Source organism: Canis lupus, chromosome 30 (assembly GCF_048164855.1).
Source record: "Canis lupus baileyi chromosome 30, mCanLup2.hap1, whole genome shotgun sequence".
Taxonomy (NCBI): domain Eukaryota; kingdom Metazoa; phylum Chordata; class Mammalia; order Carnivora; family Canidae; genus Canis; species Canis lupus.
Genome location: NC_132867.1, coordinates 41,894,087 through 41,908,873, shown reverse-complemented (window position 1 = coordinate 41,908,873; position 14,787 = coordinate 41,894,087). Strand labels below are relative to the sequence as shown.

Sequence of the window (14,787 nt, the reverse complement as noted above, 5' to 3'; positions counted from 1 at the left end):
TCAGTAGATTATTGGGATAGGGTTCAGGGAAACTTTTCATGTTGGGGAATAGTCCCAGAACTGTAGAATTTTAGGGGTGGTGGTGGAACCTTGGCTAGGATTCTGTTCAGCCTCTGGTTTTTCACATTTTGCAGGAAATTGGGTAATAAAGGCAAAATGACAAAAAAAAAAAATAAAATAAAGGCAAAATGATTTGCCTACGTTCTTAGGACCAGGAAAAAGGTGTTAGAAAAAGAACCGAGATTTTTTTTTTTTTTTTTAATTTATTTTAAAGTAGGCTCCACATCCAGCATGGAACTCAGTGTGGGGCTTGAACTTTTGACCCTGTGATCAAGACCTGAACTGAGATCAAGAGTTGGACAGTTAACTGACTGGACCATCTAGCTGTCCTAAACCCATATATTTTATTTTATTTTTTAAATATTTTATATATTTGTTAGAGAAAGTGAGCAAGCACAGGAGCGGAGGCAGAGGGAGAAGCAGACTCTCCCCTGAGCAGGGAGCGTGACTGGGACTCGATCCCAGGACCCAGAGATCATGACCCGAGCCAAAGGCAGACACTCAACATTTGAGCCACCCAGGCGCCCCAGAACTTATGTATTTTAAATGGGATCTTTTCTTGATGTTTTCTTGTCACACAGCATCCAGCCTTTCCGAGAAGTGTCAAAAATAGAGTTAGGTATTGGTTTGGGGGGGTCTCCTTTAACAAAGGAGCGCAGGCCGAGTGGCTTAACAAAACAGAAGTTTGTTGTCTCTCTGTCTGGAGGCCCGAAGGCCCAGGTCCAGGTCGCCTGTCCGCACGGCCACACCCTGGGGGCTTTCGGGAAGAATCCATCCTGGCCTCTTGCAGCTCCTGGTGGTTGCCAGGAGTTCCTGCTGTTCCTTGGCTGGGGGCCGCGTAACTCCCATCTCAGCCGTCGTCGTGGCTTGGCCGTCTTCCCCGAGGGAGGTGCCAGTCAGTGGTAGGACTCACCCCAGTCCAGCGTGACCCCATTTTTCCTGGAGTGCATGCGCAGACAAGGTCCCACGCACAGATTCTGGGGGACACACGCAGCCTCGTGCCATGTGGAGTAGCCTCGGACGTGAACGTGCAGAACTGGGCACCTGCTCCTCCCTTCGCAGTGCTGCTCCCACAGTGTCTGTGTCTCAGTTGCTGGCCGCCACAGCCCTCCGGTTTTCTGGGCTCAAAACCTTAGATTTGCCCTTTTGCCCTTGATGACTCCTTTTGTTTTATATTCACATGTCACCTGTCGTCCTGGAGACCCACACGGTCCATGCCACTCACCTGTGGCCTGGATGACTGCCGGGACGGTCCTGACAGGTTTTCTGCTTCTGCTCTTGTCCCAGTTTGTTCTGTTCTCAGCACAGCAGAAGATGCCATTAAAGCTCATCAGGTCACGTCCCTCTGCCCAGGACCCTTCGTGGCGGCAAGAGCCAAAGTCCTGGCGATGACCCCTGCCTCTCAGTTCATCGGTCCCCTGCACTGCCACCCCGACTGGCCGGGTCATGGGCGCATGTCTCCCCTGGGTAGCACCCCCAGCACTCATGCCCTGCTCCCCCCTGGAGAAACCTCCTCTGAACCCCCGGACTCCACGTGTCCTTCTGGTTACTGTCCTCTTTCCTGGCGATATGTCTTTTGAGCTTCTCATAACAACTCTTTATTATGAAGGGAATTGTGTAAGAGTAAATGTGTATGTTCAGATGAAAAGTGAATGGACATCTGTACCCGCGGCACCCAACTTAGGAATCAGCACTAGCAGTTAACTTAGAAATCTTCGGGCTCCTTCCCTCCAGCCCTGCAAGTTACTGCTGCTGAAATTTGCTGACTGGTTCCTTTCCTCTTCTCTGTCTTCTTACTGCTTAGTATACTTCTAAGCAACATACTGTGTATTTTTGCCTGTTGTACTTAATAATTGAGATGGACTCACACAGGTGTGTTCTCACAACTTTCTCTGAGCACTTTATGCAAGGTCTGTATCCGGAGTGTGATACAGTCACGGAGCCTTCCCGTGATCCGCCTTCCTGGATGATGCCAGACCGGTTCCCTGGGCAGTTGCCCCGGGCACAGCGCATTGAATGTTCACGGACACCTTGGTGTTGGGCAGGGTCTTTTTTTACCAGCCTGGTGGGTGAGGTGCGGTTCCTCGTGGTTTTGTGTGTTGTGATTGAAGTTGAGCATCCTGTCACGTTTATAGGTGGTTTATATTTTTTCCTTTGTGAAATCTGTTTGAGTCTTGTACCAAATGTCCATAGAGTGGTTTGTCTTTCTTTTACTGATTTGTAGGTGTTCTTTGTATGTTGTCTATTCCTTTATAGATCCCTAATCCATTGTTGGCTATATATAAGTATTTTATCCCTGTTTGTGCTTTGCCTTTTCGGTCTTTGTGGTGTCTTTTTTTCCCCCAGCCATCTTTTTTTTTTCTTTTTTTTAATAAGCAGTTTTGTTAAGGTATAATTGACATTCAATAGGTTAATATACTTTAAGTGTACAGTTTGATGAGTTTTGGTGGATGCACACGCCCATGAAGCTATTGCCACAATCAGGAGGATGGGTGTAACCACTGCCCCGTGAAGTCTCCTGCTTCTAGAATCCACCTCTCCTGTGCCTTCCTGTGCCCCCAGGTCCCAGGCAACGACCAGCGGATCTGCTTTGAGTCACCATAGATTGTTTTGTCTTTTGTCAGGATTCTTTCATCCAGCGTAATTCTGTAGCCTCCCATCCTCCCAAGTAATGTCCCATTGTTGTATGCTCAGTCCGCATTATATGGGTGGTTTCTAGTTCTTGGTGAATACAAATAAACCTGCAGGAACATTGGTGTGCATGTCTTTCTGTGGACATATACTTCCATTTCTCTTGGGTAAATGGGTCACCTGTGAAGTTCATGTTTAATTTTTAAAGAAACAGCCAAACTGTTTTCCCAGGTGGTTGTACCATTTAACATTTCTACCAGGAGTGTAGTAAAGAGTTCCAGGGGCTTCACTACTTGGTCTGCACTTGGTTTGTTTGTTTGTTTGTTTGTTTATTTATTTATTTGCACTTGGTTTTTAAAATTTTAGCAATTCTGTTGTGTGTATAGTGGTATTTCATTGTAGTTTTTAATTTTTTTCATTTTTAAGATATCTTAATTTATTCTACAGTGTTCTGTGTTTATTTTTTAAATTAAATTTTTAACCTAAATTTATGTAAACTAAAAAAAAAACCCAAACCGGAACAATTCACTCATTTCTCCCATTTTTCCACTCCCTTGCCTCTGGCAATCCCCAATCTGTTCTTTGTATGTATGCCTTTACCTTGTTGTTTTATGTATATACACATATACATATATATATATAGTTAAAATTTTCTGTGTACGAAGGGTCATACTGTATTTGTTTTTCTGTATCTGACTTACTTCACTTAGCATGATGCCCTTTCCAGGTCCATCTGTGTTGTTGAAAACGGTAACAATCCCTTTTTTACGGCTGAGTAATATTCCATCGTATATAGGCTTACCTTGGAGATATTGTGAGTTGGGTTCCAGACCATCACAATAAAGTGAATATCACAATAAAGTTGGTCAAGTGAATTTTTTTGGTTTCTCAGTACATATAAAAGTTAGTTGGGGATCCCTGGGTGGCGCAGCGGTTTAGCGCCTGCCTTTGGCCCAGGGCGCGATCCTGGAGACCCGGGATCGAATCCCACGTCGGGCTCCCGGTGCATGGAGCCTGCTTCTCCCTCTGCCTGTGTCTCTGCCTCTCTCTCTCTCTCTCTCTGTGACTATCATAAATAAATAAATAATTAAAAAAAAAAAAAAACAAATGTTATGTTGGGATCCCTGGGTGGCGCAGTGGTTTGGCGCCTGCCTTTGGCCCAGGGCGCGATCCGGGAGACCCTGGATCGAATCCCACATCAGGCTCCCGGTGCATGGAGCCTGTTTCTCCCTCTGCCTGTGTCTCTGCCCCTCTCTCTCTCTCTCTCTCTCTCTCTCTCATAAATAAATAAAAATTAAAAAAAAACATAAAAATAAATAAAAAAAAGTTATGTTTACTCTGTACTGTAATCTGTTAAGTGTACAACAGCATGTGTTAAAAAAAACAATGTACATACCAGTGTTTTCCCCATTGTATATTCTTGGCTCCTTTGTTGAAAGTTACTTGTCCATATATATTTGGATTTATTTCTGGGTTATTTTATTCCATTAACCTATGTGTCTGTTTTTATGCCATAGCATTGTAGAACTGTAAAATCAGTGTTTTAACTGCTACAGCTTTGTGATACAGTTTGAAATCAAAGAGCGTGATGCCTCCAGCTTTGTTCTTCCTCAAGTTTGCACTGGTTATTCTGGTCTTTTATGGTTCAATGCAATTTTTAGGAGTGTTCTGTTTTTTGAAAAATGCCTTTGAATTTTGATAGGGATTATATTGAATCTGTACATTGCTTTGTGTACATTGCTTTGCCCATGTAGTCCACATTAAAATGTGGCCATTTTGATAGTATTAATTCTTCCAATCCATGAGTATAGAGTATCTTTCCATTTGTGTCTTCGGTCTTTCATTAATGTCTCCTGATTTTCATTATACAGATCTTTTACCTCCTTGCTTAAGTTTATTCCTAGGTATTCTATTCATTTTTGTGCAATTATTAATGGGGTTCTTTTCTTAATTTCTTTTTTTGATAATTCACTATTAATGTATGATGCAACAGATTTTTGTGTATTGACTTTGCATGTATCATGCAACTTTACTGAATTTGTTTATTCTAACAGTTTTTTGATGGAGTCTTTAGGGTATTTTATGTATGTCAGTTGCAGACAGTGACGGTTTAACATGTTCTTTTCCAGTTTGGATGCCTTTTATTTCTTTTTCTTGCCTAATTGTTCAGGCAAGGATTTTTAATTCTCTGTTGACTATGAGTGATAAGAATAGGTATCCTTGGGGCAGCCCAGGTGGCTCAGTGGTTTGGCGCTACCTTAGGTCCAGGGCGTGATCCTGGAGTTCCGGGATCAGGTCCCACATCTGGCTCCTTGCAGGGAGCCTGCTTCTCCCTCTGCCTGTGTCTCTGCTTCTCTCTCTGTCTCTCATGAATAAATAAATTTTAAAAATCTTAAAAAAAAAAAAAAGAATAGGTATCCTTGTCTTGTTCCTGATATTATAGGAAAACCTAGCTTTTCACCATTGAGTATGGTATCGGCTGTGGGTTTTTCATATATGGCTTTTGTTATGTTAAAGTATGTTCCATCTCTGCTTACTTTGTTGAGGGTTATCATAAATAGATGTTGAGTTTTATCAAATGTTTTTCTGCATCTGTTGAGATGATCATATGATTTTTAACCCTCATTTTGTTAATGTGGTTTATCATATTGACTGATTTGCAGATGTTGAACTATTCTTGTATTCCTGGAATAAATCTCACTTGATTATGGCGTATGATATATTGTTTTGATATATATATTATATATATATATCAAATATATATATTTTTATATATATTTTTTAATATATTGTTGAATTCGGTTTGCTAATATTTTGTTGGGAATTTTTGCATCTGTGTTCACCAGGAATATTGGCCTGTAATTTTCTTGTGGCATTCTTGTCTGGTTTTGGTATTATGGTGAAACGATAAAATGTTCCCTCCCCTTCTGTTTTCATTTTTGCTTCTCATTCGTTTGTGTGTTTGTTTAGAAGACTTTGAGAAGAACTAGAATTAGTTAATTCTTCCTTGCACGTTGGGTAGAATTCACCAGTGAAGCCATCTGGTCCTAGACTTTTGTTTGTTGGAAGGTTTCTGATTTCTGATTCAGTCTCTTTAACAGTAATCAGTCTGTTCAGATTTTCTATTTCGTCATGATTCACTCTTACTAGGTTGTGTGTTCCTAGGAATTTATCTATTTCTTCTAGGTTGTTCAGTGTGTTGGCATATAGTCATCCATAGTAGTCTCTTATGATCCTTTGTATTTCTGTGGTATCAGCTGTAACATCTCATTTTATGTTTTTGAGTTTTCTCTACATTTAACTCCCTGAGTCTAGCTAAAGGTTTGTCAGTGTTATCTTTCCAAAGAACTAGCTCTTAGTTTCATTATTTCTATTGTCTTTTTAGTCTGTTTCATTTATTTCTGTTCTAATATTTGTTACTCCCTTTCTTCTACTAACTTTGGGCTTCATTTATTCTTTTTCTGGTTTCTTGAATTATAAAGTAAGGTGGTTTATTTGAGATTTTTTCCTGTTTCTTGAAATAGGCATTTATCACTATGCACTTTTATTTATTTTTTTTAAGATTTTATTTATTTATCATAAAGACAGAGAGAGAGAGAGAGAGAGAGAGAATGGCAGAGACATAGCCAGAGGGATAAAAGCAGGCTCCATGCAGGAAGCCCAGTGTGGGACTCAATCCCGAGCAGGAAGCCCAATGTGGGACTTGATCCCAGAACTCTGGGATCACGCCCCGAGCCCAAGGCAGATGCTCAGCGGCTGAGCCACCCAGGCGCCCCTGAACTTCTCTTTTAGAACTGCTTTTGCTGCATACATTTTAGTATGTTACATTTCCTATTTTTTTAACTTTTTGTCTCAAGTTTTGTTTTTTTTTTTTTAATTTCTTTTGATTTCTTCTTTGACTCATTGATTATTCAGTAGCATATTTAATTTCCATATATTGTGAACATTCCGGTTTTCTTCATGTAATTACTTTCTAGTTTCATATTGTAGTCAGAAGACATACTTTATTCATTTTTTTAAAAGGAGTTTATTTACTTATTAATGGGAGACACACTGAGGCAGAGACACAGGCAGAGTGAGAAGCAGGCTCTCTGCGGGGAGCCGGATGCGGGACTTGATCCCAGGACCCTGGGATCACCACCTGAGCTGAAGGCAGACACTCAACTGCTGACCCACCCAGGTGCCCCCCCAAAAAGATACTTTATATGATTTCCATCCTCCTAAATTTGTTAAGACTTATTTTGTGTCCTAACATGTGGTTTTCCTGGAGAACGTTCCTCTTACACTTAAGAAGAATGTGTATTTGCTGCTTTTGAGTGGAATGCTCTGTAAATATTTGTTAAGTCCATCTGGTCTAAATGTGTCCTTTAAGGCCAATGTTTTCTTACTGATTTTCTGTATGTAAGTGGGGTATTAAAATCCTCTACTGTTGGGGATCCCTGGGTGGCTCAGCGGTTTAGTGTCTGCTTTTGGCCCAGAGTGTGATCCTGCAGACCCGGGTTTGAGTCCCGCGTCGGGCTCCCTGCATGGAGCCTGCTTCTCCCTCTGCCTGTGTCTCTGCCTCTCTCTCTCTCTCTCTCTCTCTCTGTCTCTCTTGAATAAATAAATAAAATCTTAAAAAAAAATCCTCTACTATTATTGTAGTACTGTGTATCTCTTCCTTTAAGTCTTTAAGTCTGTTAAAATTTGCTTTATATATTTAGGTGCTCGTGTGTTGGGTGCTTAAATACTTAAAAATGTTATATCTTGTTGGATTGATTCATTTATCATTATATAATTCTCTCTCTTTTATTAGTCTTTATTTTAAAATCTATTTTGTCCAGATTTTTTTCAGTTTCCATTTGCATCTTTATTTATCCCTTCACTTTAGTCTGTGTGCCCTTACATCTGAAGTGAGTCTCTTTGTAGATGGGTCATTTATTTATTTATTTATTTAGATTTAATTTATTTATTCATGAGAGACACAGAGAGGGAGAGAGAGAGAGGCAGAGACACAGGCAGAGGGAGAAGCAGGCTCCATGCAGGGATCCTGACAGGGACTCCATCCCCGGGTCTCCAGGATCACGGCCTGGGCTGAAGGTGGCGCTAAACTGCTGAGCCACCCAGGCTGCCCTGGGTCTTTTATTTTAATCCATTCAGCTACTTCCTGTCTTTTGATTGGAGAATTTAGTCCATTTACGTTTAAACTAATTATTGATAGGCTTGTATTTGTTGCCATTTTGGTTAATTGTTTTCTGATGCTTTTTGTAGTTTCTGTTCCTTTCTTCTCTGCTTTCTAATCCTTTCTGGTTTGATGCCTTTCCTTGGTAGTATGCATATATTTCTTTATCTTTTGTATGTTCGCTACAGGTTTTTGCTTTGTGGCTACCATGAGGCATACATATAACAACTTATGTTTATAATCTATTGTAAGTTGACAGTAACTTGTTTCTTTTTTTTTTTTTAAGATTTTATTTATTCATAAGACACACACACAGAGCACACACACACACACAGAGGCAGAGAGAGAAGCAGGCCCCACACAAGAAGCCCAATTTGGGACTTGATCCCAGGACTCCAGGATCAGGCGCTGAGCCAAAGGCAGACAGACGTTCTGCTGAGCCACCCAGGCATCCTGTAACTTAAGTTTCTAAAGCTCAACATTTTTACTCTCCCTTGCCCCCACATTTGATGTTTTTAGTGTCACACTTTACATCTTTTTAGGTGTGTATTCCTTAACTAATTATTGTCATCATAGTTATTTGTACTACCTATGTCTTTTAACCTTCATAGTAGCTTTATAAGTGCTTAACCCATTATACTTTTCCTATATATTTATCTTGTCAGTGAGATTTATTCTTTCACATGTGTTCTTGTGAACACCCTTTCTTTTCAGCTTAAAGAAGTCCCTGGAACATTCCTTATAAAGCCAGGTTAGTGGTGAGGAACTCCGGTAGCTTTTGTTTCTCAGGAAAACACTTTATCTCTCAACACTTCTGAATGATTACTTTGGTGTGTGGAGTATTATTCTTGGTTAGAGATTTTACTTTCAGCACTTTGAATATATCATGCCAGTCCCTCTGGCCTGCAAATTTCTACTGAAAAATCTGCCAATAGACTTAGGGGAGTTTCCTCATATGTAATAAGTTGTTTTTCTCTTGCTGCCTTTATTTATTTTTATCTTCCTTCCCCTCTGCCCCACCCCATCTCTTGCTGCTTTTAAAATTCTTTCCTGGTCTTTAATTTTTGACATATAATTATAATGTGTCTTGGTGTGAGTCTCTCTAGGTTCTTCTGATCTGAATGTCTATTTCCTTCCTGAGCTTAGGGAAATTTTCAGCCATTACTTCTTCAAGATTTCTGGAAGCCCCACGATCCAAATATTAGTCTGTTTCCTGTTCTGTAAGCCTCTAAGCTATTTTTGCTTTTTAAATTCTTTTTTCTTTTTGCTTTTCTGATTGACTGAGTTCCACTGCCTTGACTTCAAGCTGACTGATCCTTTCTTCTGCTTCATCTAGTCTATATTTCAGGTCAGCTATTGTAGTCTTCACTCTTGTTTAAGAGAGAGAGAGAGAGAGAGAGAGAGAGAGGAGGGGGACATAGGGAGAGGGAGGAAGAGAATCTCACACAGACTCCATGCCCAGGGCAAGGCCCTCCTGCACAGAAAGACCAGGCTTCTGAATCTGTGGCTTCCTGCTTTCCCTTGGGGTGGTAGCTGTTTAAGAACTCTTTCTCCATTGGTTAGAGTCCTCTGGGACCCACAACATAAATCCAGCTGGTAGCCAGAGTCAGGTGATGTGGAGATGTCCCCTGGCAACAGTCATAAAATTTGGGGCACCCGACGAGTGTGAGCTCCTTTCTGTGTGACACTGATAATTGCAGTTTCATGGGACCAGGAACTCAAGCTTCCCTGGCCTCCAGAGCTGGGTGATCAGAGGTGTCCTACCAGTGACAGCCATAGAAATCAGGGCACTAGATACACGTAAAAGCTCCCTTCAGGGAAATGCTGGAGCCCTGGAGCACAGCAAAGACAGAGGGTGAAGGTGGCGCCCCAGTCTCCGTCCACAGAGAAGAGTGTTCCAGTAGGCTCTTGCTCTCAGGCTGGCCCTCTGATACAAGCAGGTGAGCCTCCTTCACTTAAGTCTGGTACAATCCGCGGGCTGCCTCTGAGCTGGGCCCTAGGGTGGATGAGTCCCAGTGTGCAAGCCCTTTAAGGGGAGGTCTTGTAGGTTGCTCCTGGTCTTGTGGGCCTCAGGATGTGAGTCCCATGGAATTTTAAAGTTAAGTGTTCTGGGGGCTTGTCTATCCATGGGTATCTTAAAAGTTGGAGTGCTGCTGTGTTTTGTATATTCACATGCCATCCTAAGTGTCAAGTCTTTTGCTATTTTTAATGTGTATTGTTTTCTTAGTAAGTTGTAACACTTTATATGATGTAGCTGCTAGTCTTTTGTTGGATATTTTGTAAATATTGTCCTATAAACTATGGCTTGCCTTTTTTGTTTTTAAGATTTTATTTTTTTTTAATTTTTATTTATTTATGAGAGGCACACAGTGAGAGAGAGAGAGAGGCAGAGACACAGGCAGAGGGAGAAGCAGGCCCCATGCACCGGGAGGCCGACGTGGGATTCGATCCCGGGTCTCCAGGATCGCGCCCTGGGCCAAAGGCAGGCGCTAAACCGCTGCGCCACCCAGGGATCCCAGATTTTATTTCTTTCAGAGAGAGTAAGTGCAAGAGAGCAGGAGTTGGGGGGCAGGGGAGAGGGAGAAGCAGATTACCCCTATCGCAGGGAGCCCCATCTCAGGACTCAATCCCAGGACCCCAGGATCATGACCTGTGCCGAAGGCAGACACTTAACTGACAGAGCCGCCCAGGTGCCCTGCTTGTCCTTTTTAAAAATTGTGGTAGGAAAACATAATTTTATCCTCTTAAGAATTTTTAAGTGTACATTATGGTATTCTTAACAATATGCATGTTGTACAGTACAGCTTTAGAACTTTTCTGTTTTGTGTGACTAAAGCTCTGTATCCCTTGAATGGCACCTGCTGTGGCTTGACTTTTAATCTCCATCAGGGTCCCTTCTAAAGAGCAGAGGAGTTTTTAATTTCACTGTAAGTCCAATTTATTTACTCCTAAAATATTTCATGCTTTCTATGTTTACAAAATCCTTGTCTAAGGAAAATGAGATTGCTAAGATTTCCTCATATGATATAAATCATATACTCTTCTCGATGACATATATGTGGTCAACCCCCTGTGTGTGTCTGTGTGCTGATCTCCCAAGAACACCAGTCAGATTGGATCAGGGCCCTTAGTAACCTCATTTTAACTTAATCTCCTCTTTATAGCCCCTCATTATAAGCTTTTCTCCCCCCCCTTTTTTTTCCATTTAGTGTGTGTTGGGGGTTCATTGTACACTCTTCCATAGAGGTTTGCATCTTTCCTTGTTGTAGCAGTGAAATACTCCATTGGTAGATAACATCATTATTTGACTGGTCCCTTATTGATAGATATTCAGGTGAAATTTCCAATGTTTTGCTATTACAATTAATTCTGAAATGAATAGCCTAATGCATGCATCTTTTTCTTCTGTCACTAGAGTAGATTCTGGGACAGGGTTGCTGGGTCAGCGGTTGAGTTTATATTTCATTTTGTGTCGTGGCTATTTTTTACACCAGTATTAAAAAAGCGTTTTTAACAAATTAACCTTCTCAGGGAGTCAGCAGCATAGTTTGTGCAGATTTCTCTGATCCTGTTAGAGGTTTTTTTTGTTTGTTTGTTTTTGGTTGCTTTTACAGTAAACCCGAAGCTCTGTGCATGTGTGTTTTGTAAACAAAAACAGAGAGGAGCCGGCGGGAAAGGTTCCCTCCGCTCTGGGGAGCGCTGTCGCTGTAGTGCCACCTCGCTGACAGCAGGTGTCGCTGTTGAATAAGGGTGTGGGTGGGCGGCGGTGGCAGGGTCAGGTCCAAGGGCCCTCCGTGTAGACCACCTGCCCCTCCCAGCTGTTTGGGAGGTGAGCTCCCCTTCAGGGTTCTGGGAGGACAAGTGCCGTCTTTCCTCTGCCTTGCTTTCAGGCCCCCTACTCCCTCCCACCCTGCAGTTTGTAACTCCTCTGCTTTAATTTTTGGGTTTGTTTTTTTTTTCCTTATAATAATGTGGTTTGACTTTAGACATGAAAACTGGACTACGTTTCAGATGACTAGGTGTGTTGGGCCTGGCGAGCTGGGTTCTGGGTTCCCCTGGGCCCCTTCTCCCAGCCTGCTGTCCTGGAGAGACACCAGGGGACTGAGAGTCTGTATTGCCACATCCGAGGGGCTCAGCCTTCCTGGTACTCCTGCTCGTGCTCCTGGGATTCCGCCCTCCTGCACACGTTTGCTGGGTGCCTCTCCGAGCCCGCACTGCTCCCTCCCTTCCCCGCCTTCTCTGGACTGGGGACTCTGGACTCCCTCTCACCTGTACCTGCTCTGGTTCCTGGGTCAGGGTTTCTCAACAGCAGCTGTTGGCAATTTGAATGAGATCATTTTCCTTGTGTAGGACTTATTTAGGGTGGAAGGCTGAGTATTCCTGGTCCCTTCCCCCTAAATGGCAGTAGCATGCCCCAGTCACTGTGAAGACCTGGCAGGGACACCTGAGTCCACAAGTGTTCCCTAGGAAAACTGCTCCAGCCACTTCCCTCAGTCCTCAGCGGCTCCATCTGTTCCCTGTGCACGTAAGTTTATACTGCAAGTGTTTCTTTCCCCTGAGCTTCAGACTGGTTTCTCCAACCACCTGCCCATTCCCTCTACTTCTGGGTTTTTAAAAGATTTATTTTGTTTTTTATTTTTTTTTAAAGATTTTATTATTTGAGACCTTGTGCAAGAGCGAGAGAGCACCTGAGCAGGGGGAGGGGCAGAGGGAGAGGGAGACACCTCTCTGGGCGGGGAACCAATGTGGCACTTGATCTCAGAACCCTGAGATCATGACCTGAGCCGAAGGCAGATGCTCAGATTGAGCCACCCAGGTGCCCGTTTTGCACAGCTTTATGTTGTATGTAGCGGTGTATCATTTATTTGCATTTTTGTTCCATCGTATGACTATACCACAATCTCTTGATCTCTTCTATTGATAGATATTTGGGTGTTGTGTTTTTTGTTTGTTTGTTCTTTGTGTGTGAATAATGCTCTATGAATTCACTGCATACATACAATGGGGTCAGCATTAACAAATCAGCATTAACAAAGAATGAAATCTTGCCATTTGTGACAACGTGGATGGACCTTTAGAGCATTATGCTAAGTGGAATAAGACAGAGAAAGACAAATATCAAATGATCTCTCTCACGTAAGGAATCTAAAAAAAAAAAAAAAAGAAAGAAAGAAACAACTCCAGATAGTCAAGGTTGGTGGTAGCCATGGGGGGTGGGGGCTAGCAGTAGACAGAGTAGGTAAAAGTGGTCAGAAGGTACAGACTTCCAGTTTCTGGAAGTCCTGGGCAGGTAATGTACAGCATGGCGACTATAGTTAATAATGCTGCATTGTACATTTGGAAGTTCTCATCATAAAAAACAGTTTGTGACTGCGTGTTGGTGGCTGTCAACTAGACTTACCATGCTCATTTCAGTATACAGATACCAGCTCCTTGTGTTGCACACCTGAGACTAATACGGCGGGGCCTTTCTTGCCTACTGCGGGCTGCGTCTTTCTATCACCTTCTTCACGGTACTCTTCGGTATCCGAAACACTCTGTTCACATCTGTTTCCTTATTTCCTGCCTGTCTTCCTTCACTACAACATAAGTTTATTGATGGCAGGGACCTTGTCTGTCAGCCCCTGCGTGTCCACTGGCTAGAGAGTGCTTGGCAGACAGCAGCATAGCTGACAGCTAACGGTTGGCCACTTGTAGTCCTATTGGCTCAGACCACTGCCCGAGGCTTTGTACTGCTCCTCAAAGCTCCAGAGGGCCAAGAAGAATTGTCACTATGTACTTTTCAGTACATAAAATTATGTAGCAAAAGAGAGAACACGGGCTTTCCAACCAGCTGCTGGAGCAGTATTTTCATGGCAATAGTGAAGTATTTAAATTGTGCTGTGTTTATCAGGTTTAGATTCACTGCGACATTTCATCAATGATTTTTTTTTTTTAAGATTTTATTTATTCATGAGACTGAGAGAGCGAGAGAGAGAGAGGCAGAGACACAGACACAGGCAGAGGGAGAAGCAGGCTCCATGCGGGGAGCCCGATTTGGGACTCGATCCCCGGGCTCCAGCCAGGCTCACGCCCTGGGCTATAGGCAGGTGCTAAACCGCTGAGCCACCCGGGAATCTCCCATCCGTGACTTCGATGAGTTCTCATGCTGCTCTTGCTTCACGCTGTTATCCTTGGTATACGTCTGCTTTCTCTGTCTCTTTAGGGAGAATGTGAAGTGTTACAGTACCAAACTGCCTAATTGCATCCAGAGGTATTTCATTTCCCCTTTTTCTTCCAGAGGTGGATTCCTAGGGGGGTCATTAATAATTTGTTCTGAGTTGCTCTGCACGGCAGCACGTTGGTGGCTTCCTAGAATCGTAAGTGTTTCTGCTGCCTGGATTCTTGGACACATCTCTTGGTGCACACATGTGCACACTTTTCTGTGTGGTTATACTCCTAGAAGAGGTGCATAGGATAAGGTATGTGGTGAGGGCATAGAACCTGTATGTGCCCTCTGTGCGTGCACCCCTCTCCCAGCACCCCCACATGTGTACCCACTCAGAAGCTCTCTGGACCCCATCCTGTTAGGGTTTACGGGGGGTTTCCTCCAGGGGGCCTGAGATGACGCATGGACTCCATTGCCAGCCCTTCCCCCTCCCTGGGGTGAGGGGTGGGGTGGGGCCTGAAAGTTGGGAGCTTCCAGTCCTTCTTGCTCTTTCTGGCCTCCAGCCCCCACCCAGGAGCCATCCAGGAGTCCACCTGCATCACCTCATTAGGACAGAAGACGCTCCGAGTGCTCTGGTCACTTAGGAAGTGAGGAGGGCTTAAGGAGTGCCGGACTGGGCCCTGGGGGGCTGGGGACAGAGACCAGGATGGAGATTTTCTATTATTTCACATGCCCCCTTTCTCCTTTTTCTTATGTATTTTGATTTTGAATTTTTTTGTTTGGTAGT

General features: G+C 43.1%; 1 protein-coding gene across 12 annotated transcripts in view; it reads left to right on the top strand.

Annotated features, from left to right (window-relative positions):
- Window positions 1-14,787, top strand: part of UBE2G2 (ubiquitin conjugating enzyme E2 G2) — a 38,437-nt gene that overhangs the window by 2,461 nt on the left and 21,189 nt on the right. Inside the window, exon 2 of one of the 12 annotated variants that reach the window (XM_072807190.1) lies at window positions 12,203-12,377. The exons of the other annotated variants lie outside the window; for them this stretch is intronic. The gene's annotated coding sequence lies outside the window, so the exon portion shown is untranslated. The remainder of the gene's footprint in view (window positions 1-12,202; window positions 12,378-14,787) is intronic. 12 annotated transcript variants of the gene reach the window in all.